General features: G+C 42.5%; 1 pseudogene; it reads right to left on the bottom strand.

The window, feature by feature from the left end:
• The window catches only part of LOC125919762 (uncharacterized), an 81,034-nt pseudogene that overhangs the window by 29,319 nt on the left and 27,197 nt on the right, over nucleotides 1–24,518 (bottom strand).

The raw sequence follows: 24,518 nt of genomic DNA, 5'->3' as shown, positions 1-24,518 counted from the left end.
ATATGTGACAACACCCAAATGTAGGCTGCAAAGTCTAAAATATTTATTTACTATCTGGACCTTTATAGAACAAATGTGATGATTCTTGGATCTATATTTTTGTGTCTACGATTCACTGAGTAAAAAATGTAAGCCCTGAACCTACTTTCTAGTCCACTGTGAATGTGTAGGTAAGATACCATGATACAAAGCTGGAAATGGAATAGACAGGGACGTACACAGAGTAATGTTTGGGGTCCTCCAAAGAAACCTTAAGAGTCTCAGAGTGACTGTCCCTCATCTCCCAGCCCCTTGCCCCTACTGTGCCCGGACACACCCATTCTATGTGTGAGTGCCTGCCAGGAGAATCTCCTTGCCCAGGTCTCTGAAGGCTGCTGGGAGGTGACATGCCCAGTCACTGCCAAGACTGTAGTAGGTGAAAACAAGCTCCTGGTGTTAACCCAGGCAATGGATGGCTAAGACAGTAGATTTTAAATGTTCTCACCACAAAAAAAGAAATGGTAATTATGTGACATGATGAAGATAATTATACCACATGATGAAGATGTTATACTTTGTACATCTTAAACTTACGCAATGTTATATGTCAATTACATCTCAATAAAGCTGGGGGTGGGGAGGGAGGCAATGGGAAGGGACAATTTCCTGACCACCACTAGAGGGAGGACAGATCCCACATTGCATAAAGGTGCTTGAAGGACCAGAATGCTGAGGAAGGAGAGGGGAGGGAGACTGCCAGACAGATGGAAGGATGACAGAGTAGAGAGGCAAAGGATAATTGCTCTGTGTCTTCTACAAAGGGGTACTAGATGCCAGCATCCAGTCTTAGGGGTCTGGTGAGCCAAGGACACAGATGCGATTGAGAAAACCAGCATCAGAACTCTGAGCCGGTTTTCAACAAACCAAGCCCCCTTATCCTGTGCAGAATGGGGTCCCAGCGAAAGCTAGAAGAACATCCCAATTCCCAGTATCGACACTGATATTTGCCTTGCATGAATCTTAATTCTCAACGATGTCTACATATTTACTGTTGATATGCACTTTATTTATTTATTTACGTAAGCTTTATTAACTTGAGTTTATATACTTGTTTTTAAAAGCTCGTAAAGAAATAAACACACACAGTCGACCCCTGGACAATGTGGGTTTGAACTGCGTGGGTCCTCTCATACACAGATTTTTTTTTTACAATATGGTACTGTAACTGTATTTTCTCTCCCATATGATTTCCTTAATAACATTTTCTTGACTCTAGCTTACTTTATTGTAAGAATACAGCTTATAATACATATAACACAAAATACGTGTTAATTGACTATTTATGTTATCGATAAGGCTTCCATCCAACAGTAGGCTATTAGTTAAGTTCTGGGGGAGTCAAAAGTTATGTGCAGCTTTTTGACTTGCATGGAGATCAGCACCCCAAATCAAAACTCAGCTGTATTCTCCTGTTGAACAAACTTGTAAGGAGTCAAGAGAGAGGCTACTTACAAGAATGGCAACCTAGATCTTCATAATGTAACAAGATGAAGATTAGTATTTCATTAATTAGAAATTAATTCTCATTTTCTCATATGAAAAATCAAACTATCGCATTATTTTCTGATGCTCGGAAGTGATTTAAGTAGCTTTTTCCCAAGGCATCTGGGACCCCGAATGTCACATCTAACATTGTTTCTATGAGCAAAATATTTCCAAACAACCTACTTGGGAAAAACACTCAGAACAAAATGTGTTTGTAAACTAGACAAAAATATACGTGTACACCAGTTGTTTGAAAAGCTAAAAGTCACCCACCTCTTTCTTCTTATTGTTATGATAGTTTGGGTTTCTATCCTTGAGTTCATACCACTGCCTCCGCCCCCAACACACATGGTCTCTCCTGAAGAATTGCTCTGGCTGCATCTTTTACAGTTACAGGAAAATGGATTTCTCACAGCTATACTTCAAGGTTGTTGGCCCCATTTCTGCTGCTGTGGTAACTTTTCCTGGCTCCAGAAAAGCGACTCTAAACTAATGTAAATTGGACAAGGTCACAGAGAGTGCTAAGAACAGAACTGGTAACCTACAAGCACTAAACCCAAGGCTCTCTTTCTATTTCTAGAGCAAAAAATGGGCACAACATAACACTTTTCTCTGTTAAGGCAAAACTATTATGAGCACTTAGGACTAAAAATACTGTCTGTTGAGTCAATTTTACAAGTTGCCCTGAGCTCAAGACTGCTCTGAGCTAGCAGGAATTATAAGCTGCAGAGTTTAGTATGATAATTTTATAGAAATATAATAGTGTACCCAACTTTAACACATAGGCACTATATCTGCTCACAATATCCTGGAAGAAGTCATAAAAACATCCTATCAGTTCAGCCAACAGTGCGTTAAACAGGTACAGCCTATTATCAAGCAATTAAGGAGTGTTGTTGAGCACACAGGCTGTTCCCAGCCCTGGGGATAGCTTTAGAGGTGCCATCGTAATCATTATTTTTTTCACATAGTGTCTCATTGGTTAATGGATATGGTTTCATAACTCCTCCTCAGGACAACCAATGAGAATAGTCATGTTAAGACAGGCAAGAAGAAAACCCAGTAGCAGGAGACAAGAAAAAGAAAAGCAGTGAAAATCCAACCTGGGTGGTCAACGAGCTAATCTACAAAGTCTCTCTCAGTTCCCTCTCCCCTTCCTGTTCTTAATCCTGACTTCAGTAGGTGACTCCATTAACAAATAATGTTCCAGAAACAGCTTGGTTTTCCAGTTTGGCCCCGATCTCTACTTTTGACCCCTGGAACGCCATTCTTCCCAGCCTCCCACTGACACTGCCATTTAAGAAATACAATGTGATCCCTTAGGGGAAGAAGACCCTTACCCCTTTTGGAGATGACGTGCATGGATAGCATGATAGAATGTGCTACTGTCGCCCCAAAGATGGACCTTACAGCAGCAACCTTCCAGAAGCCCCTGGTCAGAGGTATTTCATGGAAATGATTAGGTCATATCTTGGAGAGATAACTGCATTTTATTTCCTAATTATTTCTAGCAGCAGATGTAAGCAACCTTTGGGACTCCTTCAAGGTCATTTCCAAATAGACTAGCTAAGGATCCTGGCAGAATTCTGCCTCTGACCATAAACCTGGTCAAAGGAGAGACAAAAAGGCCAGGAAACCAGAGATGATACCATAAGAGTAATATCTTATACTAATTAAGCATGTACTTGAATAGAGTATATGGTATTTGTAGTCATAAGAGCTAAAAAGGAAATTAGTGCAAGAAAAGAGGGATAAAAAGTTAGAGGGGTATAATCTTAAATAGGGTAGCCAAGAGAAGCCCTATTAAGAGAAGGAATTTAAGAAGAAGATTTGAAGAGAGTGAGAGTATCAGCAGGTGCTTAGGAGAGAGCATTCCAGACAAAGGGTAGAACAAGTTCAAAGTTGCTTTGCAGAAAGCATACCCGCTATGTTGCAGGAACAGGCAGGACATCGGTATGGAAGAAACACAGTGATTGTGGGGAAGTTGGAGAGGTCAGAAGGGCTAGAAGGGACTAGATTGTTTCCTTTACTCTGAAAGAAACGGGAAGATGTAAATGAACTATAAGAGTAAGATGTGAGGACGTACAATGTAAGCACAGGAGTAGTGTGACCTGACTTCAGTGTTAGTAGTATTGCTCTGGCTGTGTACTGAACCTAGACTTGGGGTGGGGCAAGAAAGAAGTAAGGAGACCACTGCAATAATCCAGGTGAGAAATACTAGAGGCTTTGTCTTGGCTGGTAGCAAGGCAGGTGGTGAGAACTAGTCAGATTTGGAATACATCTTGAAGGCACAGCTGCAAGATTTGAGAATGCAAGGATGACTCCAAAGTTTTGGGCCCAAGCAATCAGAACAATGGAGCAGTCACTTGCTTCAAGAAGGAGCAAATGAGAAAAGTAGGCTTGGTGAAGGGGCATCTCAGGGTCCCGTCTACCCAGAAAGTGATATGCAAAGAGAACAGCATTTCAGATTTACAATCTTTAGAAGGATATGGCTCTCATATTAAGAATTCCAATTCTACCTAAGTGATACTTCCCTCCTTCACTCTGTCACTGTATACTCATTCATTCATTCATTCATTCATTCCTTTTTTCAACAAATGGTAACTGAGTATCCATTGTGTGCCAAAGACACAATGGACATACAGAAGCAAGAAATACTTGGTTCCTTTCCTTATAACACTTACAACCTAAAGAGGAAGTAATAAAGAAATGATTATGCAAATACACCCATACCTACATATAAAATAAAACAAAAATTTGCTAATACACGAACAAAGGTGTTAGGAACTTAAGTAATGGCCCATGGTTGTGGAGCTGGGGAAAGACAGAGTTAGAACATAAACACAAGTTGTCTCCTTCCAGAGCTCACATGCTTATTTATGTTAACAGGGTGATCAAACACCAGCCAGCACCAGCATTGTTCAGTGGAGACAGAGCACAGCAGCCAAGAAGAATCTGAACTCAATTCATGGGGTCCTGTACAATATGACTGTCACAGAATCTCTTCCAGGCCAGAGTTCTCTCATCTTATAGAGGATCTATATAAAGACCAGATGATCTTGAAAGCCCCTTCTGGCCCTGAAACTGTGATCCTATGATGTGCAGTGGTGGCAAAATGTAGGAAAGTACATGTGGGAAGCACCCAATCCAAACTTAATTTATTCCACAGTTCTGCCTAGGCTAGACCTGTGTGTGAGGCTGAAACTCATGGACCCTTAACCAAGTCCTTCACTGCTCTGTCCCATCAAAGACCTGGAAAGGCAGCAGGAATGGGGACAGTAGGAGGTTGGCACGTGGGACCTTTCTCAGAGGTGGGACCAAAGACAGGATGTGAGCTGGAGAGAGAGAAAAGAGGAAATCCATGGATAGCAGATCCATTAAGGTGCCCCTGTGTTTAGGTGTCCTGAGGGTGTGATTTCTTGTCAGACCTAGAATGGACACTATACAGGACTCTCGTGCATATGAATGTGAGCCTGGGAAATTTAGATCCTTCACCTTTCTAGGCCCCGTTTTCTCATCTGCAAAAACAAGGCTAGATCACTTCTATGCTCAGTAATCTTCAACCTCACACTCCTATAACCTCAGCATGTTTGTACCCTAACTACATTTCCAAAATAAAGTCCTACCCTCTAGAATGTACTCCTTGTAAAATCTACAAGATTCATTCAAATAGTCTTTTGATCTACCAGTGCAATTCTAGTAACAATTCAATTCAAATATCCACAACAGAAGAAACATTGCAGTGTCTGGTTAAAGAATCCCAAAGTTTAGCTACCATTTTTAGTATTTATTTATAGTTCCTTATAAAATACAATTTTTAGTCACCATACATTGTCCACAATCACAAAACTCTTCCTAGAATTCTGACAATGTCCTAAAACATCTTCAAAATACCTAATGATAGAAAATATGGGTTATTTTCTATTTGCTAATTACAAATCGCTACTCAGTGCTGGTATACCAAATCAATGACATCAACTACAGAGTACAATATCTAAACCCAGCACACTCTACATTGACAAACTCTGATTTTAAAAGACAAATTAAATCATTTCAGTAAAATAATCTTATGTCATAAGTAGAGAAAATGAGGTTGACAAAAATTCTAGAATGGCTCCAAATCACATAGCACCAAAAGTTTCCAATAACTAAATCCAGGATTAATACCTATAAGCTCTTGACTCAGATCACCAAGTTATTATTACTGTTGAAAAATACTGGTTTAAAAAAAAAAAGAAGTAGCTCTGTTTTGCACATAATAAAAATATATGAAGTTTTAGTTTTTTGGTAAAAATAAAAAAAATTAATGGGGTGAAAAAACCCTTATCTTTCACCTGGGAATTTACCACCTTCTACCTGTGCAATGGGTTCAATTACCTAAGCCAAGGAGAGTCTTGCACATGTGTTTAATCTTCATTGCTAAAATCTCTGTATAAATATTTTAATTGAGTTTAAATTAAATGTAGTTAAAATACACGAGTAGAAATTTGCACATTAAGTAGCAAAATATTAAAAGATGTTTGAAGGAATTATTTTGGTAATTCTAAAGTATTCTTTCATCAACCTGTTCCTCTACCCTAGACACATCCAAATCACCGTATTATCAACATATCCACATGATCATGGCATCATGACCTCCATATGGTAATTAACAAAGGCCTTGCTCTAAAAAAAGTTATAATCCAAATATCCACAGAGATTCCTGTATTTCATAGAGCACGGAGTTGAGTGCTGCTAATTTCCACTGGCTTAAAATGGAAGACAAAAGTTGTTTGTTAAAGAATATATACTTCCAAATGTTCATGAGCCCTATCTTTTTTTTTTCTCCTGCCCTCTCCAGCTCCCTGATTCCTTCCCCTTTCAACTCATTCTCTTTCTTCTGTAATGTCCCCCCAATAGAGCAGCCCCCCAACCCTTACCCATAGGTTCACTTTCCAAGGTTTCAGTTACCCACAGAGGTGTGGTCAAAAGGTCAGTAGTAGTCTAATGCTACATCACAATGCCTTCCTCTCATTAGACAGGTATCTTATCATCTCACATCATCACAAGAAGCAGGGTGAGTACAGTACAATATTTTGAGAGAGACAGACCACATTCATATAACTTTATTGCAGTATTTGTTATAAGTGTTCTATTTTATTATGGTACTCTTAATCTCTTACTTGCATAATTTACAAGTCAAACTTCATCATAAGTATGAATGTATAATGAAAAACACAGTATGTATAGGGTTCAGTACTATCTCCAAAATTTCAGGCATCTACTGGGGGTTTTGGATGGATCCCTTCCCCCTCCAATGAGGGGGACGACTATACGGCATGGTTATCTTTCTTTAAAACACTCTTCAATATGAATAACTTATCCCTTCATCCATTCAGTTAACAGACTTTATCGATGACCTACTATGTGCTTGGCACAGTATTGGCCTCTGGGCGTCAAAAAGAATGACAGTGTCGCTGCCTTCAGGGAAGATGAAATACAGCAGATGTTGGGCTCCACAGTTAAGGAGATGGGAGTGAGTCACTGTGGTGAAAACCAGGTAGCACCTGCCGTCTCCTGTAGGACATGTATTTTTTCCATCTTCTTTCCCGACCACTGCTCTTCCAGACTGTAAGCTCCCTGAGTACTGGAACCAAACATCAGTCATTTCTGTTGCCACAGCCTCTAACACAATGCCTGGCACACACTGGGCCTCCTAAAGTGTTTCTGCGTGAATAAATGAATGAATCGGAGTAAATGAAATTGGGTGACCAGTATGCATCATGAATGACTTTTTGAAAGATGGGGTTTAATTAATCGTCTTCGTCCCCCCATGCGTATGTACCCTTGGTACCAGAAGCCGGGTGGGACACCGGACTCCCAGGCACAGACGGTCCTACTCTGGAAGAAGATGCCTTCGTGGCCTTCCCAGAATAATCGCGTCACATTTTGTCCAAACTTCCCTGAGAACCCTCCCAGGAGAGGAGAGGGCGGGCGAGCCGGCCCGCGGCGCCCCCGCCTGCCCTCCGCGGGGCTCTGCTCCTAGCGAGGCGCGCGGCTGCCGTGAACTTTTTTTTTTGTTCCCCATCAGAAGTTCGGTCAAGTTAAAGGATAAAACCTCCTTCGGGAGTCCGGTTAGAGAGGAAGGAGCCAAAGAAGAGCTGAACGGGCCCCGCGAACGGCTGAGCAGGGAGCTAGGGTCGCGGGCAAGCCCGGTGGCGTCCGGCCCTGGCGGCGGGGCGGGGAAGCGCCTGCAGACTCGGGGGGACCGGCGCAGGGTGGGGGACAGCCGGGGGCGCGCCGCCGCCCGCCGGTCAGCCTGCTCCGGACTGGGAGCACTAGGCACCGAGGCTCCAGAGGCGCCCGACGGCCACCGCAGCGACCTGAGGCTTCACGCCCGCCTCCTCCGCCGACCGGGGTCTCCCGCGCGGAAGCTGGAGCGCCTCGGAGCACCCCCAACCTCGCGCTCCGAGCGCGGGCTCTGCGCTCGCCGGCGTCCCCACCCTCCAGCGTCGCCGCCTCGCGCGGGCTTCTCGCTCCTCGTGCCCCCGTCGTCCGGCGTCCGGAAGCGCGGTGGCCTCAGCGAGGCCCCGGGTAAGGAGCCACGCAATATTCTAGCCGCGCCGTTTCCAGCCTCTGACAAGCCCCCGGCTCGCCACTCCAGGGGGGCACGCCAAGGTCACCAGCATAGGTGTGACTACCTCCACCTTCACTCTCGCCACCCCCCTCCCGCTCTCAGAGCTCCAGGCTCGGGCTCCTCTCGCGTCCCTCACCCCAGCCGGGGTCTCTGCCTCTGGCACCCCCTCACCACCCCCCCCCCCCCCCCACATCGGGATCCCTCCCTGCCCTGGCCCTCCCGGGGTCCTCGCCCGCCTGTGGTAAGGCTCACTTTCTCTCCCGGGCGAGACTGCCTCGGAAGTGTGCCCTCGTCGTCCTCAGAGAACGAGGGGAGGAGATGTGCCTGCCACTCGCTCCAGGGGAGCGGCGGGGAAACCGACGCAAACTTCTGCTGCACTTACTTCGGGCCGAGGCTGCCGCCCCCTCGCCTCGCCTCTCTCTCCCACCGGCAGCTGCTCCGCGGCGACCCGGAGCCACCGCGCTCTCATTCCCCACGCCGGCGCAGCTGCGAAATGCGCAGGACTCGGGGGTCTCTCCCCGGCGAGCGCGCCCGGGGCGGGGAGTGCCGGGGCGGAGGTCCGGCCGCCGCGCTCCGCGGCGAGCTGTGCAGCGGCCGCCTCCGGCAGCCCGGGGAGGCTGCGCACGCCGCCGCGCGCCCGCTCCTCCGCCGGGTCGTTTCTGTCCGAGTTGCAGTTTCAGTGCCTGCCAGGACTGCAGCACCCTCTCCGTCCTCCCCCGGAAACGACTTTCAATTCACCTGGAGGCTCGCGAGGCTCCCCCGCGGGCGGGCAGCGTGACAGCGGGTGCAGAGGAGAGGGAGGAGCGCGCGAGCGGCGCCTGCCCGAGTGCGCCTCCAGATTCCTAGGCGAGGAGCGCGCAACCCTCTCCAGCCGCTCTCCTCGGGACTGCAGTCCTGACGTCACCCCACCCCCCCCCCCACCCCGCGGAGAAGCGGCTCGGAGGGTGGGGTGCCGGGAGCGAGGATGCGCGAGTGTGAGCGGGAGTGTGAGCGCGTGTGTGTGCACGCGCGCGTGTGCCTCGCGAGGCTGGGGACCGGTCGGAACCGCAGCTGGATCTGCGACGAGCCAGAAACCGAGCTCCCTGCAAACAGGCGCCGAGGGGCTGCCGTGAACAGCCGGGGGCGCTCGCTTCCAGGTTGGGGCGGGGATCCGGGGATACTACCCACGCGAGTTTGAAAGCGACCAAAGGAAACGGATTAACGCGACGGGGGCAGTGGGAGAGCGGGAGTCGGGCGCTCTCTTTCCCCAAAGTTGCAGGATGCTCTGGGCGCCTTTAAAACACTGCGCTGGATGTTTAGGAAGAAGAGAGGAGTAAACCGTGCGAGAGGGTTGATTTTCACCTCCCATGGGAAGGAGGCGGGGTGTGGACGGGAAAGGTCCTCTCAGGGTCCTCTTGGCCTCCACTCTCTCTGAGAGGTCCTAGGAAGGTGCTCGCTTTGGTCCGCCACAAGGGTGCCTACTCTGAACAGACACCGCTGTGTGCTGAGAAGTTGCTGTAAAGGGATCAAGGGGACCTGGCCTTTCCCACCTAATTCCCAGCCCCGCGTGAACCTGGGGGAGTTTCCACCAGAGCTGGGCGGAACCAGAGAAACGGGTCAAGGCCGAGGCTTGACTGTAGATGCGCGATTCCTTGTCCTTGGGTTCGGGGTCGGAAGCTGCGATGGTTAGAACTCCATGCAGAGTCCCTAGAGATCATCCGGGTGAAGCCACAGTTTGAGTCTTTGCCACACTCCCCAATCCTTAAGTAGCCACCCAACTTTCCTCGTTCTCTGAAGTTGTCCCGGGGATCAAAAATAGAAGACCCTTTCTGTGGAGGAACCAAATGAGAGGTCTTCAAGAGGTTCTGGGATGGCTCAAGTTTTCCCTGGAGCGTTTGTCCCTTAGGAGCGACCCGGCCATCTTTGGGGCAAAGTGCCTGGCTCGGTGCCCCTGCTGCGCTCTGCACAGCCCGGGAGTGCCCTCCCGCCGCCCGCCGCCTCCGGGCTGGAGCAAAATGTGCAATGCGCTCTCGCCGAGACCGGATCCGCTGTCAGCCGTGAGACGTCAGGTGCGCACTGCAGTGACCGCAGGAGCAGCCAGCGGTTTTGCCCCAGCCAAGTGGCAGTGAGTTTTTAATGCAGGCGTCTTCCTGGATAGTGTTTGATCTCCGAGTTGCCTCTAGTTCGTTAAAACACTTGCTTCAAATGGAAAGAGTGGAGGGTGGGAAGCAGGAAGTAAACAGAATGGGAGAGAAAGATCCCCTGCTCACACTTTTAAACTTCAGCTTCTTAAAGTTACTAAAAGTAGGATCAGCCCTGGTTGAAGCAGCAGAAAGTTTCGTTGCATTCTTGAATCTCCAGTGGAAGCTTAACAGACTAGCAGAAAGTTTGGGATCTTGGGCTACTGCCTGCGGTTTAAACGCCTCAGGAATTCCCACATTTGAAACTTAGAATTCTAGCTAATCAGACAATAATATATAGATATTCTCAACTAGGAGATGGATTTAACAAACAAGTAGAATAATTAAAATAAGTAAAGATGCAGCATGTTGCTAATTAGAAGATAGAACAGGAAATTTTCAGGGAAGGACCTAGGGTATCAGCTTCCAGCACCTCTTGCAAAGGCCCTTTTTTTAACAGAGAAGTTTGAAAACACCCTGTCATCACAAAGGAATTACATAACTGGATCCTAATTATGCATGTTTCAGAAACAGTGATTCCTCAGTAGGAATGACTGTTCCTGAAACTGTTAAGTTCAGATTAGTAGTGTGGGAATAAGCAAGTCATTTACGAAGGAATGGTTTGAAAACAAGATTGTAAAGTGGCGGGTATGCTGGTACATACGAACCTTCCAAGTTGGGGCACAATTTTGCTTCCAACTGTTCAGTGTCAAGGGCCAGTTAGTAATGCTGTCTTAGCAGGTGTGACAGCTGGCTGACCTAGCCAAAGGAAGTAATGGCTATTGAATGTAGCGGGCCTAAGTACTTCTTCCCTGATTTCCTATTATATTCTGTTCACAGCTCCAGGGTAACTTTCCTTCACATTCTAATGGCATTGGTGGTTTGCAGTTCTGTCTCCTTTCTAAATTCAAAAATCTCCTTCGGAGCAGGAATTTTGTCTTTCTTTCCACAGGACCCAGCATGGTGCCTGGGAAAATGGCATTTAATACATACATGTAGACCGGATTAATTGTTTTTTAAAGAGTTTAAAATAAGTACCTGTTAAAATCTACATGTTTTAAACTGTCTCATGCCATCTATGAGAAGCAAACAAAATATATACAGTATGTATATTATATTTATATTTATGTATGAAATGAAAAGGAGAGGAGAGGAAAAATCATTTCTCAAAAGGATAACTGTCATGACTGAGTGGGAGGTTAAGTTGTCCAGAGAAACATCACTTTCTGATCTTATCCTATGAGAATCCTTTCATGTTTGTTAATTGGCACATATATATATATTTTTTTAATTTATTTATTTTTGAGACAGAGAGAGACAGAGCATGAACGGGGGAGGGTCAGAGAGAGAGGGAGACACAGAATCTGAAACAGGCTCCAGGCTCTGAGCTGTCAGCACAGAGCCCGACGCGGGGCTCGAACCCACGGACTGCGAGATCGTGACCTGAGCCGAAGTCGGCCGCTTAACCGACTGAGCCACCCAGGCGCCCCTGGCACATATATATTTTAAACATTTGGTGTTTGGAACACAGAACGCTGCCCAAAGTGCATTGCAAATAGTTTCCCATTGGTCAGAATGCATAAAATCATTTAAGTTGGGTGTATGCACTTCTGATAAGTTAAGAAACACTCTTAGCTCAACTTGCCCTGGACTTTGCCCTAATCACTGCGAGGACCGCTCTCACTGCTCCAGGCACTGCCAGTATGGCCCAACAGGCTTCAGGACAATGCTTGTGTGACCCTGCAGTTCACCTATGGCCAGGCAGTTCAGTTGTCAGGCACCTTCCAGGGACCAGATGGAAAATTATCTATACTTACACACCAATCCATAGCTACCATATAGTCCAAACATCGTGTTTACAAAGAAGGAATAGCTCTGTTGGGAGTCAGGGTAGTTTTTTGCTTTTGCTTTTGTTTTTGTTTTTGAAGAGGGCAATATTTTAATATAAGAGTGGTTTTTTATCATATACCCTGTAGCTATTAAAGCCTCTAAACCAAACCCTTTAGCAAATACATGTTGGCAAAATCATGGAGACTCATAATTCTGGTTTACCGGAAGCTTTCTCCAGAGCAAAACAAGCTCTGATTCAACTCCTCGTTTTCTGCAAAAAAAGAAGGAAGAGAAGAAGAAAGGGAAAAGGGGGAAGGGGGAAGGGGAAGGGAGAAGGGAAGGAAGGGGGAAGGGGAAAGGGAAGGAAGGAGGGGAAGGGCAGGAATGAAGATTAAAATTATTTCACATAGGAAAACGGTATGGAGGTTCCTCAAAAAATTAAAAATAGAACTACCTTATGATCCAACAATTGCACTACTGTGTATTTATCCAAAGAATCAAAGAAAACGAATTCAAAGGGATACCTGTACCCTTATGTTTATGGAAGCATTATTTACAATAGCCAAGATATGGGAGCAGGCCAAGTGTCCATCGATAGATGAAGAGAGAAAGAAGATGTATATATATGAATGGAATATTACTTAGCTATAACAAAGAATGGGGGCACCTGGGTGGCTCAGTCAGTTAAGCATCCAACTAGAGCTCAGCTGTACTGACAGCTCAGAGCCTGGAGCCTGCTTAAAATTCTGTATCTCCCTCGCTCTCTGCCCCTCCCCTACTTGTACCCAGTCTCTCTCTGTCTCTCTCTCTCTCAATAATAAATAAACATTAATTAAAAAAAAAAAAAAGAATGAGGGGCACCTGGGTGACTCAGTCAGTTGAGTGTCTGACTTCGGCTCAGGTCATGCTCTCACAGTTTGTGAGTTCAAGCCCCACATCAGGCTCTGTGCTGACAGCTCAGAGCCTGGAACCTCCATCAGATTCTGTGTCTCCCTCTCTCTGCCCCTTCCCTGCTCATGCTCTGTCTCTATCTCTCAAAAATGAATAAATGTTAAAATTTTTTTTTGAAAAATAAATAAATAAATAAATAAATAAGAACAAAACCTTGCCATTTGCAATGACGTGGATGGAGCTAGAGCGTATAATGCTAAGCAAAATAAGTCCGAGAAAGACAAATAACCCTATGATTTCACTCATATGTGGAATTTAAGAAACAAAACAAACAAGCAAAGGGAAAAAAATAAGAGAAGGAGAGGGGAGAGAAACCAAGAAACAGAGTCGTAACTATGGAGAACAAACTGGTTGCCAGAGGGGAGGTGGGGGGTGGGGAGAAATAGGTCAAGGAGATTAATTAAGGTATTCACTTGTTGTGATGAACACAGGGTGATGGATGAAAGTGTTGAATCACTATATTGTACACCTGAAACTAATATAACACTGTGTGTTAACTAATTGGGATTAAAATTCAAACTTTAAAAAATCAAAACTGAGAAAAATGAGTTCACATAGGGCTTACCTAAAAACCAGTTGGCACGTATATCTTTATATGTTTATTATATGTGTTTATAAAGAGAGACTATGGTCAAAATAATTTTAACAAATGGGTCCAATTGTGTGTGGATACATTTTCAAAAAGACACGAAAAGGGTCATTTAAGCTCATGATAAAGAAAACAAAAAAATTTGTAAACATTTGTTTTTAGGACATAGTAAATTTGGTATAAAACACTGGAATTTTCCTGTAACTTCTCTCAAGACTTGGGTTTGCTCTTAATATTTTATGCCTCATGATATATTAATAGCTCTGTATTTGAACAGTATAGCTTTGTATAGTACCTTCTAATCCTGGTAGAGTTAACCTCAAAGACAAAATCTAAATGGCTGATTTCTCTTAAGAAGTGAAAGTGCTAAACTGATACATTCAAATTTTAAAAATGTCATAACCGAAACAAGCAGTTGGCATGACATATTTATAAATAGTACACCTAAAGTACTATTGCAGATGAACAATAATTTTGCAATTAAAAAACTGGATTTGGCTGGGGTTATTTATATTTAAAATATGATAACATTTAACTTACACATGTGTCCATATGTTGAAATGCTACTGCTCCGTAGCTTTTCAGATAGGATTTAGAGCATTCCCTGGATCTGCTTTTCCATGAGTCACAGACTACTCATCCTAAATGGACTATATTGAGACCAAAGAACATTTTTGTCACATTATGAAACCTAATGAGGAATAGTAAAGAGTCAGTTTGTTGTTTTCAATTCCGATTTGGGGGAAGGCTTCCTCAAAGGGTGGGTTTTAAGGGTTTTTATAAGGGATGCTTTCATAGGTAGATTTGCTTATGTGCGAACAATGGTGCTGCTACAGTTTTCATTCTTCCCATCAGTGGTATCAAGTCAGGGAAAGTCTTGGCCAAGAGAATAGATTTAGAAGATCAAGTACCTATCAGACTTGTTTCCTGCCCCCAAAGAGCCTACAATCTGGTACCCTTTTCTGCTTTCCATGTGACTCCCCGTGAGTTCTGCTTTGGGATTTGGGGATCCAGACACTTACGTCTGGGCAAGTAGGGGAGGACTGAATTTATAAGAGCCAATTAGAATTTCTTAAGAGGCATCAGGAAGTCTTTTTAAGTGGATGTAGTTACAGTGCTTTGATTTTCTCTGAATTGAGCAAAGCAGCTTCAGTCTAAGACTAAAAAGCACACTTGCTTTTATCCTTCAGTCCTTCCAGAACACTTATTTCTTTAACCCCATTTTCTGCCTGGTCTCCTTCCACTTTAGCAAAGAGTAGTTTTGGGGTTTTGGTGTGTTTTTTTTTTTCTTTTTCATTTAGATTGTCTAATTCAAGCAATTAGAACTTAGGTACCTCTGGGCAGAGCCCTTGTCTGCCTATGTGTTTATAAAACATTATGTACACTTACTGTACTTTATAAATAATAATAACAGTAATCACCTTCTATACAAAATTAGAATGTTAGCATATTCAACTAGTCTAGTATGCTGATTTGCTTTAGTGCTTCATAATTATCTCATGAAACCAATGGTATAATGGGCACTACATTATACAATCTTCCAAAAATATATTCCTATATATTCTGGCAGAGAGATGCACCTGTGTTTTCCTCCACCCACCTCTAAGATACAGAAATGGCAGGGTGATACTTATGTTGTATTCATGTTGCAAACTATTCAAAGTCATCTCCTTTTCAGCCTTTTCCTTCCTAAAAGCCAGGCAGCATTAAGTATGGTTAAGAGATATATGTGTCCTAAGTAACTCGAACAAGAAGATGGGAAGCTGTAATTTTCCCCACATAAAGGGCAGCATGAGAATTGTGGATTGCCACACTCTTATTGCAGGAAATGTAAAGCCTCGCGGCGTTTATGTAAGGTTCAACCACTGGTAACTACCAATGGCCATTGCTGTAACCTGCTTGAGCCTTCATTGTCTGATTAAACAGCAACCAGAAAATTAGTCGGACTTTGGGGTAAAAACAGAGAACTGCCTCTCATTTTCAAACTCAGAGGAAAGAGCAAAGAAAGTGTGGAAAACACAGTTGATAAATACCTCTTGGTTCGCAGTAAGCAGCCCTGCTGGTCTCTTCCTGCAACAAACTTGCCAGGTTGAGGTAATTAAGTTAGTACTGCGGCTTAAATCATTAGGCAGACAGGTCACATGCCCAGAGCACCCATGGCATTTGCAAATATATAGTGTTGAAAGAGCAGCACTACATAAAATTGAAAACCTCACACCACTTTACTACCAAGAAGAGGGAGCTCCCTGCCTTCCTTTGCTTTTTTTTGCCCAGGGGTTTTATTCTAATGCAGTAAATGTTATTTTAATGTGCCAGAATGGAAACCCCGGCCAGAGACTTCTGCAGTCAAAAATTCCACTGTCTCAGGCTGTATTTTTAGTCCTCTGAATTAATTGGATATAGCACCCTATAGTAAAAATCCCTTTGACACTGCTTCAGAAATACCTAAGGCATGGTTCCCAGAAAGAACTGCCAGCCGGCCACAGAGCTGAGCTGCTCTGGCAAAGGTGCTGAATCTGTACCCAACAGTCCTGGCTCTTCCAGGTTCTTTCCAGCAAAGCAAAACCCATTGATTTTTACAGTACACGGAGCTGACTTTGGAAGATGCTATCATTTGAAACATTATGCGATCCGCCAAAATACTCACTAGGTATGTATGTCTTCACTTGCAGCTGCTTAAAAAATTTTTTTTTAATAATAAAAAAAAAATTGGCCTAATCCTCAAACGTGTGCGTGAAAGACCATGGCAAATGAGAAATTCAAGTCAAAATGCCCTCCGGAACATTCCCATTAAAATGATTAAAGGGGAGATGTACGGTGACTGTACCTGTCCCCTAGCAACAGCTTCTGAAGTTTGAAACTATACGTATTCTTAGTGAAAGCACTATCAGAAGATATATACACCACTCGGTACTGGGCAGGGAAAAAAATATATATCCAAGGAGAAATATTTATAGTGGCAAAGGAGAGGTGGGTTTAAGGTGAAACATGTTGGTCCAGCTTGAGTTTAAACTTGCATCCCAGAGGTCTTCTTACAAGAGAGGAGTAGAAACAGAAATTGCTCTGGATATTTTGAGAAAGCGGTGACTCAGTGTCCAGAATTAGGGGCTCACAGAATCGTTGGAAGATCTAGAGGAAAAAGTTCTGACTAGAGATCTGAGGTTCCAGAAATGACATGCAAAAAAATACAGAACTGAACTTGTGGGGCAGCCATGACTTCTGAGGCTGCCACTGAAGCCTCTAGGTGCCTAGATCTGTTCCACCTCCGCTGTACTGCTACAGCTGTTTCTGGACATTCAGAAGCCAGGAGACCGCCAATGCAGGGAAATGGTAATTTCTGTGACTTTCTCTGCCAGCAGAAATACCCAAAGCTGGGAGGAAGGTGGCTTGTGCCTCGTTGGCCATCTCTTTGGACATGTTTCAAGAAGAGTTAGTGCTTGGTTCTTGGGACTTCTCCCTCACCTGGTTTCTTGTTATTATTGTTTATAAAATATTTTAGAAGTGCCAGGAAAAAAGAATTCAGACACCAGAGTCATTGTTAACATCGCTGTTATAATTTAAGGCATTACCGACAGTCTTGGGGAACAAATAAGCAAGTAAGCTTTGAAAGAATAGTACATTTCTTTATAGGTTTCTTAGCTTTAAAAAAAAGCCTCTTGGCCTTTAAAATAAAATTTGTATGTAGCTTTAAGTGGATGTAGTCTAAAAATACGTAATCTGTTTGTCCAGACCACCATAACAGCGGAGACTTAATAGACACGTGCGCGCGCACGCGCGCGCGCGCACACACACACACACACACACACACACACAGCATTTCTATAATTCCACCCCCACACTCTATTACAGGACTTTAATCCTCCACCCAAAGAGAATCCTTCGCATTGTCCTGAGGAGTCCAGCTCTAGTCCAGAAATCCTATGTGGGATCTTTTAGGACCAACCAGAGGAAATTACAAAGGCTTTGCCTGGCAGCCCGCATGGGCAGGGGAGGCGGGGGAAGCTGCCCTCTCCACACCGGAGTTGGTGCACAGCCACTGCATTGCCATTTTCCAGAGGGAGTTGCAGTCAAGGGCTCTGGGCTCCCAAGGCCAGCCATGCTCACCCTCAGATCTGTATTCCGAGCATAGGCACCTCCATTTAGAAGCCTCCTTATGGAGACCTTGACTGAGGCACTTTTCTCAACTCTGAGTCAGTGCTTTTCCATTCCTCGGCCTTCATCCCCTTCCTCCTCTTTACCCATGAGAGCGTAAAAACGCAGAAGGCTTTATTCAGGGCTCCACGGCAGTGAGCCTATCTTGTGACCACCCCCCGATCTTGGCGGATCTACCCGACCTTTGCCCGGTGCCATTCCATGGGGAAAATGGAACACTGGGAAGCCGGCACCACTTTTTGCCTCTTGCTTGCGTTGTCACAGTACAGGAGCTTGATTGTTACTTTCAGTTTGGCTGTTGTCCCAATTGATCACCTCAGCATCTGGTTGTTCAGCAGCTCCTGACCCCATATGCCCCAATTGTTTCTGAGCCCTTGCAGGGTTCTTTCACGAAAGGGACTCCCAGCTACCTTGGAGAGCCTGCGGTTTCCCTCTTCTCTAGTTCCTGGCTAGTCCGGGGGACCGGGAAGTGTTCTCTGAATTGTCATTGATGGCACTGGTGCCGTCTGGCTGTGGTATGACACTCCTCCATCTAGCTGACTTGTGTCAGATCTTCATGCTGCACTATGGGTATTGCTGGTAATCTCTCGGGCCAATGGGCTTCACAGTCCTTCCTATTTCTACTTCTGCTGTTATTTCCTTTGAAGGAAAATTCCATATATATTCCATATATATATATATATATATATATATATAATTCCATATATATAACTATGGAATTTTATAATTTTTTTAAAATTCCATAATTTTTAAAATTCTATAATTTTTAAAATTCCATATATATAAATATGGAATATATAAAATTATATATATATATACACATATATATACATATATATATACATATATATATATATGTGTGTATATATATATATATATATCTGAGGTTTAATTTGCTTAGGGACTTGGAAAGGGTTCCATGAAATGGGTCATTCATTTTTGTTAGAATTCCCTCCAAGTCGCTGACACAAGGTGATGGAGAGAGAGGATTATCTGAGTGATAGACATTCTCAAAATGACCCCTTTCTCACTACACCCCAGATCATTTAGACCCCTCCTTTCTCTGAGAATGAGGTGAGCCATTGTAGGAGTCGTTCTTGGCCACTGGTAGTTGGTATAGTTCATTGACTCACTCAGCCGTCATCCCACACCTGGAGTTGGAGAGGCCAAAAAGCTACAAACTTCATCTCTCACTGTTCCTTTACCTAAGGTTCAGGATTCAAGTTAGGGCTCAATGATAGATACACTCACACAAGATTTCCATGTCTGTGCATGGGCTAATTGCATATGGTTGCCTTTCTCCATTTTTCTAGGACTCCCTGGAAAGCAGTACAGATTGGGCAAAGGGAAATAGGTCATTCCTTCTTAGATTTTTGGTGAAGACTTTCGACATCCCTTAGGCTATGCTTTGTTTTTGTATTCTTTCTGACTGCCACCTGCACACACATTTTTGGAACTCTTCAAGTGAATCTGAGGGAAATGGAGACAGACAGACGTACACCCTGGAATAAAATACAGGCTTTTCTTTCTTGAGGACTAACAAAAGATTCACATACTTCTAATTTGGGCAGTTTCTTTTAAAATACAGCTAACGTCCAATTATTTTATGTTGATTATTTTTAGTATTTGGCCTATATACAGGGCATATGTCATGTTTCTGGCTTCCCAACACTTTCTAACACCTTTCTAATTTGGGGAAATGTTCTACTTTGTGAGTTTCACCTTTTCAAGATTAAACACGTGGATGGCTCACTTGTTCAACCTCCTTTGCAGCTAGAGCACAGGCAGGTAACAGCACCAGTAGTCTGTTACACCCCCAGGAGACTTCAGTCCAGAAGTGAGCCACATGAGAGACAACCTTTGTGCAGAGTAATCAGTATAGCAGAGAGAATGATGGCGAAGACTTTCGGCTTTTAGCAGAAGCTACGTTTGCAAAGTCTTTTCGACTGGAGTCAGGGCTGGCAGTGGGAGCAGCTGAAGCCATGTTAGGTTGCGGGCAGCCTTACGAAGCCAACTTTCTAGTGCAATGGCAACAATGGTGCTATTACTCCTCTAGCAGATTCTATGGTGTGGCTTCAAAGTGTTAGCAAAATGTTAGTCCTGAGCTTGGTGGTATACACTGGGATTATGTTGAATCTGTAGATCAGTTTGGAGAGAACTGATATCTGATCAGTTTTAAGTCTTTCAACTGATGAGCACAATATATTTTCCTTTTTACTTAAGTCTCCTAAAATTCCTCTCGGCGTGGTTTGTAGTTTTCCATGTACGAGTTTCGCACATTGCTTGTCGTACTCATCCCAAATATTTCATAATTTTGGTACTGCTGTAATGATATTTTTTTAATTTTTAATTTATTATAGCTCATACACAGAAACACATTGACTTTCGTACATTGATGTTGTATCCTGCAACTTTTCTAAATTGTTATTAGTTCTAGTAACATTTTGTACGTTTCCATCAAATTTTCCCCTGTAGACAATCATGTCATGTGTGAATAAAAACAGTTTAGTTCTTCCTTTCTGATCTTGCTGCCTTTTATTTCTTTTCCTTGCCTGGTTGCACTGGCTAGAAATTCTATATGATATCTGATAGATATAGGCCATTCAGGTTATCTGATTTCTTCTTGAGTGAACTTTAGTGCTTTGTGTATTTCAAGGCATTTGTTCATTTCCTCAAAGTTGTCAAGTTTATTGGCATGAAGTCCTTCATGATATGTCTTTATTGCCCATCTATTATTTGTAAAATCTGTACTTATGTCTCCTCTTTTATTTCTGATATTGTGTGATAATGTGGGTCTTATCTGTTTTCTTTGTAATAAATCTGGTTATCAACTTTATTTTTTCAAAGAACCAGCTTTAAGTGTCACTGATTTTTTTCTATCGTTTCTTTGTTTTCCATTCTAATCTTTAATTATGTCCTATCTTCTGTTTACTTTGGGTTTAATTTGCTCCTTTTTTAATTTTCTTATAGTGGAAACTGAAGTCAAAGATTTGAGAACTTTCTTATTATCCAACAATATAGGCATTTAGTGCTGTAAATCACTCTCTAATTACTGCTTGAGTAGCATCCCTCATATTTTGATATTTTCTGTTTTCACTGTCATTCAGTACAAAATACTTTCTGATTTCTTTTTGAGCTTTTAATTAACCCCTGAGTTATTTAGAAGTATGTTATTTAGTTGCCAAATATTCGGAAATTTTCCAGACGCTTCCTGTTATTGATTTCTAACTGAATACCACTGTGGTCAGAGAACTTGTTGAGACTTTTTTTTATGCTCCAAAACTCAATCTATCTTGGCAAATGTTCAACATGAATTTGAAAGGAAATTGTGTTTTTGTTGCTTTTAAAGTTTTCTATAAATATCAATTAGGTCAGGATTTATAGTGTCTTTCAAATGCTCTACATCCTTATTGACATTTTGTCTCTTGTTTATTCTATCAGTTAGATTTGATTCTTTTATTACATTTGTGTATTTGTCTATTTCTCCATGCAGTTCTATCAGTTTTTTGATCAACTTCATGTGTTTTGGAGCTTTTTTACTAGGTACATAAAATTGTAGGATTGTCATGTCCTCCTGATGAGTTGAAGTCTTTGTTCTTATGAAATCATCATTTATACAACATAATATACTTTGTTCTGAAGTCTACTTTGTCTGATGTTCATGAACTATTCCAGCTATTTTTACATTAGTATTGGCATGGTATATCCTTTTCCATTATTTACTCTTTTTAAAAAAATTTTTTATGTTTATTTTTGAGAGAGAGAGAGAGAGACAGGGCACAAGCAGGGGAGGGCAGAGAGAGAAGGACATACAGAATCTGACGTAGGCCCGAGGCTTGGAGCTATCTGCACAGAGCCCGATGCTGGGCCCAAACCTGGGAACCATGAGATCACAACTTGAGCATAAGTTGGATGCTGAACGGACTGAGCCACCCAGGCGCCCCTCCATTACTTTACTCTTATTTGTGTCTAACATATTTAAAGTGGGTTTCTTAGAGCCGCCAATTGTTAGGTCATGCTTTTTGGCCAATCTGGAAGAAGTCTCTGCCTTTTAACTAAGGTTTTTAAATGCTTTAATTTTATGTGATTAATTATATAGTTAAATTTAAATCTACCACCTTGGTGGCATCTGGGTGGCTCATTTGGTTAAGCAGCTGATCTTTGATTTTGGCTCAGGTCATGACCTCATAGTTCATGAGACTGAATCCTAACATCAGGCTCTGCACTGACAGTGTGGAGCCTGCTTGGGATTCTCTCCCTCCCTCTCTCTCTGCCTCTCCCCAACTTCTGCGCTCACTTTCTCTCTTTCTCTCAAAAATAGATAAATATTGGGGCTCCTGGGTGGCGCAGTCGGTTAAGCATCCGACTTCAGCTCAGGTCACGATCTCGCAGTCTGCGAGTTCGAGCCCCGCGTCGGGCTCTGGGCTGATGGCTCAGAGCCTGGAGCCTGCTTCCGATTCTCTGTCTCCCTCTCTCTCTGCCCCTCCCCCATTCATGCTCTGTCTCTCTCTGTCTCAAAAATAAATAAACGTTAAAAAAAAATAGATAAATATTTTTTAAAAAAATAAAAATAAATCTACCACCTTGTTATTTGTCCCATCTATTTGTTCCCCTTTTTCTTCATTTCTCACATTTTTTTAATTAATAAAATATTTTTGTAGTTCTATTTTATCTCCTTTGTTGGCTTATTAGATATTACTCTTCACTTTGTTATTTTAGCAGTTGCTTTAAGGGCTTTAGTACTTATATTTAATTTATCTTTAGTATGCATCTTTAACTTATCTTTAACATCAAGTGATGTCATACCACATTACATCTCATAAAAGAACTTTGACAGTATACTTCCATTTCAACCACCCTATCATTTGTGCTGTTGTAGTCATATATTTTATTTCCACATGTTTTCCATGCCACAATACATTATTATTTTTGTGTGTGTACATAGTCAATTATCCTTTACAGACATTTAAGTAAGCAGGGAAAAGTCCTTTTACATTTACACACAGAGTTACTTTTTCTAATGTTCTTCATTCCATTGTGTATATCCATATTTCCATCTGGTATTTTCATTCTGTCTGATGGACTTTCTCCAATATTTCTTGTATTATGCCTCTGTTGGTGATGAATTCTTTCAGCTTTTGTATATCTGAAAAAGTCCTTACTTCTTGTGTGAATTTAAAAGTTATTTTTACTGAGTATAGAATTCTCAGTTGACCATTTTTCTTCCACTAAACTTTCCAGATGTTACTCCATTGCTTTTCTCTTGTATAGTTTTTGTGGCAAAATCTGCTATAATCCTCATCTTTGTTTCTCTCTATTTAATATGTCTTTTTTTTTTTTCCCCTCTGGCTGCTTTTGAGATTTTCTCCTTATGGTTTGCAGAATATGATTGTATGTGTTTTGATGTAGTTTTTGCTTTTGTATTTTGTTTTGTTTTGCTTTTGTTTGTTTGGAGTGCATTAGTCATCTTGGGTATATGGGGTTTTAGTTTTCATCAAATTTGAAACTTTTTCAGTCATTTTTTTCAAATATTTTCTGAAAAAAATTTCAACCTCATTGTCCTTTCTTCTATAGACTTCAAGTTCACATATTGAACCATTGAAGTGATTCTACATCTTAGCGATTCTCTTATTCTTGTTTTTTGTTTTTTGTTTTCCTGTTTTTCATTTTGCCTATTTTCTATTGCTGTGTCTCAAGTATAATAATTATTACTTTTGCAATGTCTAATCTGCCAATTATTTTACCAGTGACTTTTTTTCATCTCTGAGATTTTAGTTATCATCTCAGAAGTATGATTTTGGCTTTTTATTTATATCATTTTTCTACTTGCTCAGTCTTTCCTCCAGCTTTTTGAACATCTGGCATACAGTTTTAATAACTGTTTTAACATCTTTGTCTGCTAATTCTAGCATCTGTTTCAGTTCTGGGTCCACTTTGATTGGTCCAGGTTTTTATCCTCATTATGAATCATATTTTCTTGCTTCTTTGTATGCCTGGTAATTTTTGATTTGATGCCAGGAGTTAAGAATTTTATCTTGCTGGGTACTGGATATTTTTGTATTCCTATAAATCTTCTTAAGCTTCGTTCATGGATACAGTTAATTCACTGCAAAACTGTTAGATTTGTTTGGATCTGGCTTTCCTGGTTTGTTAGGCAGGTTCAGAGTTGTGCCAGTCTATGGCTAATTATTTACCCAACTTCTTTTTTTTTTAAATTTGTTTATTTTTTTATTTTTGAGACAGACAGAGCATGAGCAGGGGAGGGGCAGAGAGAGACGGAGACACAGAATCCGAAGCAGGCTCCAGGCTCCAAGCCATCAGCACAGAGCCCGATGTGGGGCTCGAACTCACATACTGTGAGATCATGACCTGAGCCGAAGTCGGCACTTAACTGACTGAGCCACCCAGGCACCCCTACCCAACTTCTTACAAGAAGTTTCTGAGCATTCTACCATTGCTCCCAAAATTGAGTTTTTCCATTTTGGCTGGTGGCAACAGGCACTATTTCAGGGCCCCTTAATATATTCACTTTAACTTTTTTTAAGTGGTCTTTTCCCCTGCCTAGAGTAGTTTTTTCACATGCATGTGTATATTTGTACCCAGAAGAATACTGAAAAGGTAATATCTGGAGATCTCTGAACTTCCCTCTCAATGTACCATTCTCCTCTCTAGTAATTTATCTTGAAAACTTTAGCAG

Source organism: Panthera uncia, chromosome B4 (genome assembly GCF_023721935.1).
Source record: "Panthera uncia isolate 11264 chromosome B4, Puncia_PCG_1.0, whole genome shotgun sequence".
NCBI lineage: Eukaryota > Metazoa > Chordata > Mammalia > Carnivora > Felidae > Panthera > Panthera uncia.
Note: the sequence above shows the minus strand (reverse complement) of the source record. Positions and strands in the feature narration are given on the sequence as shown.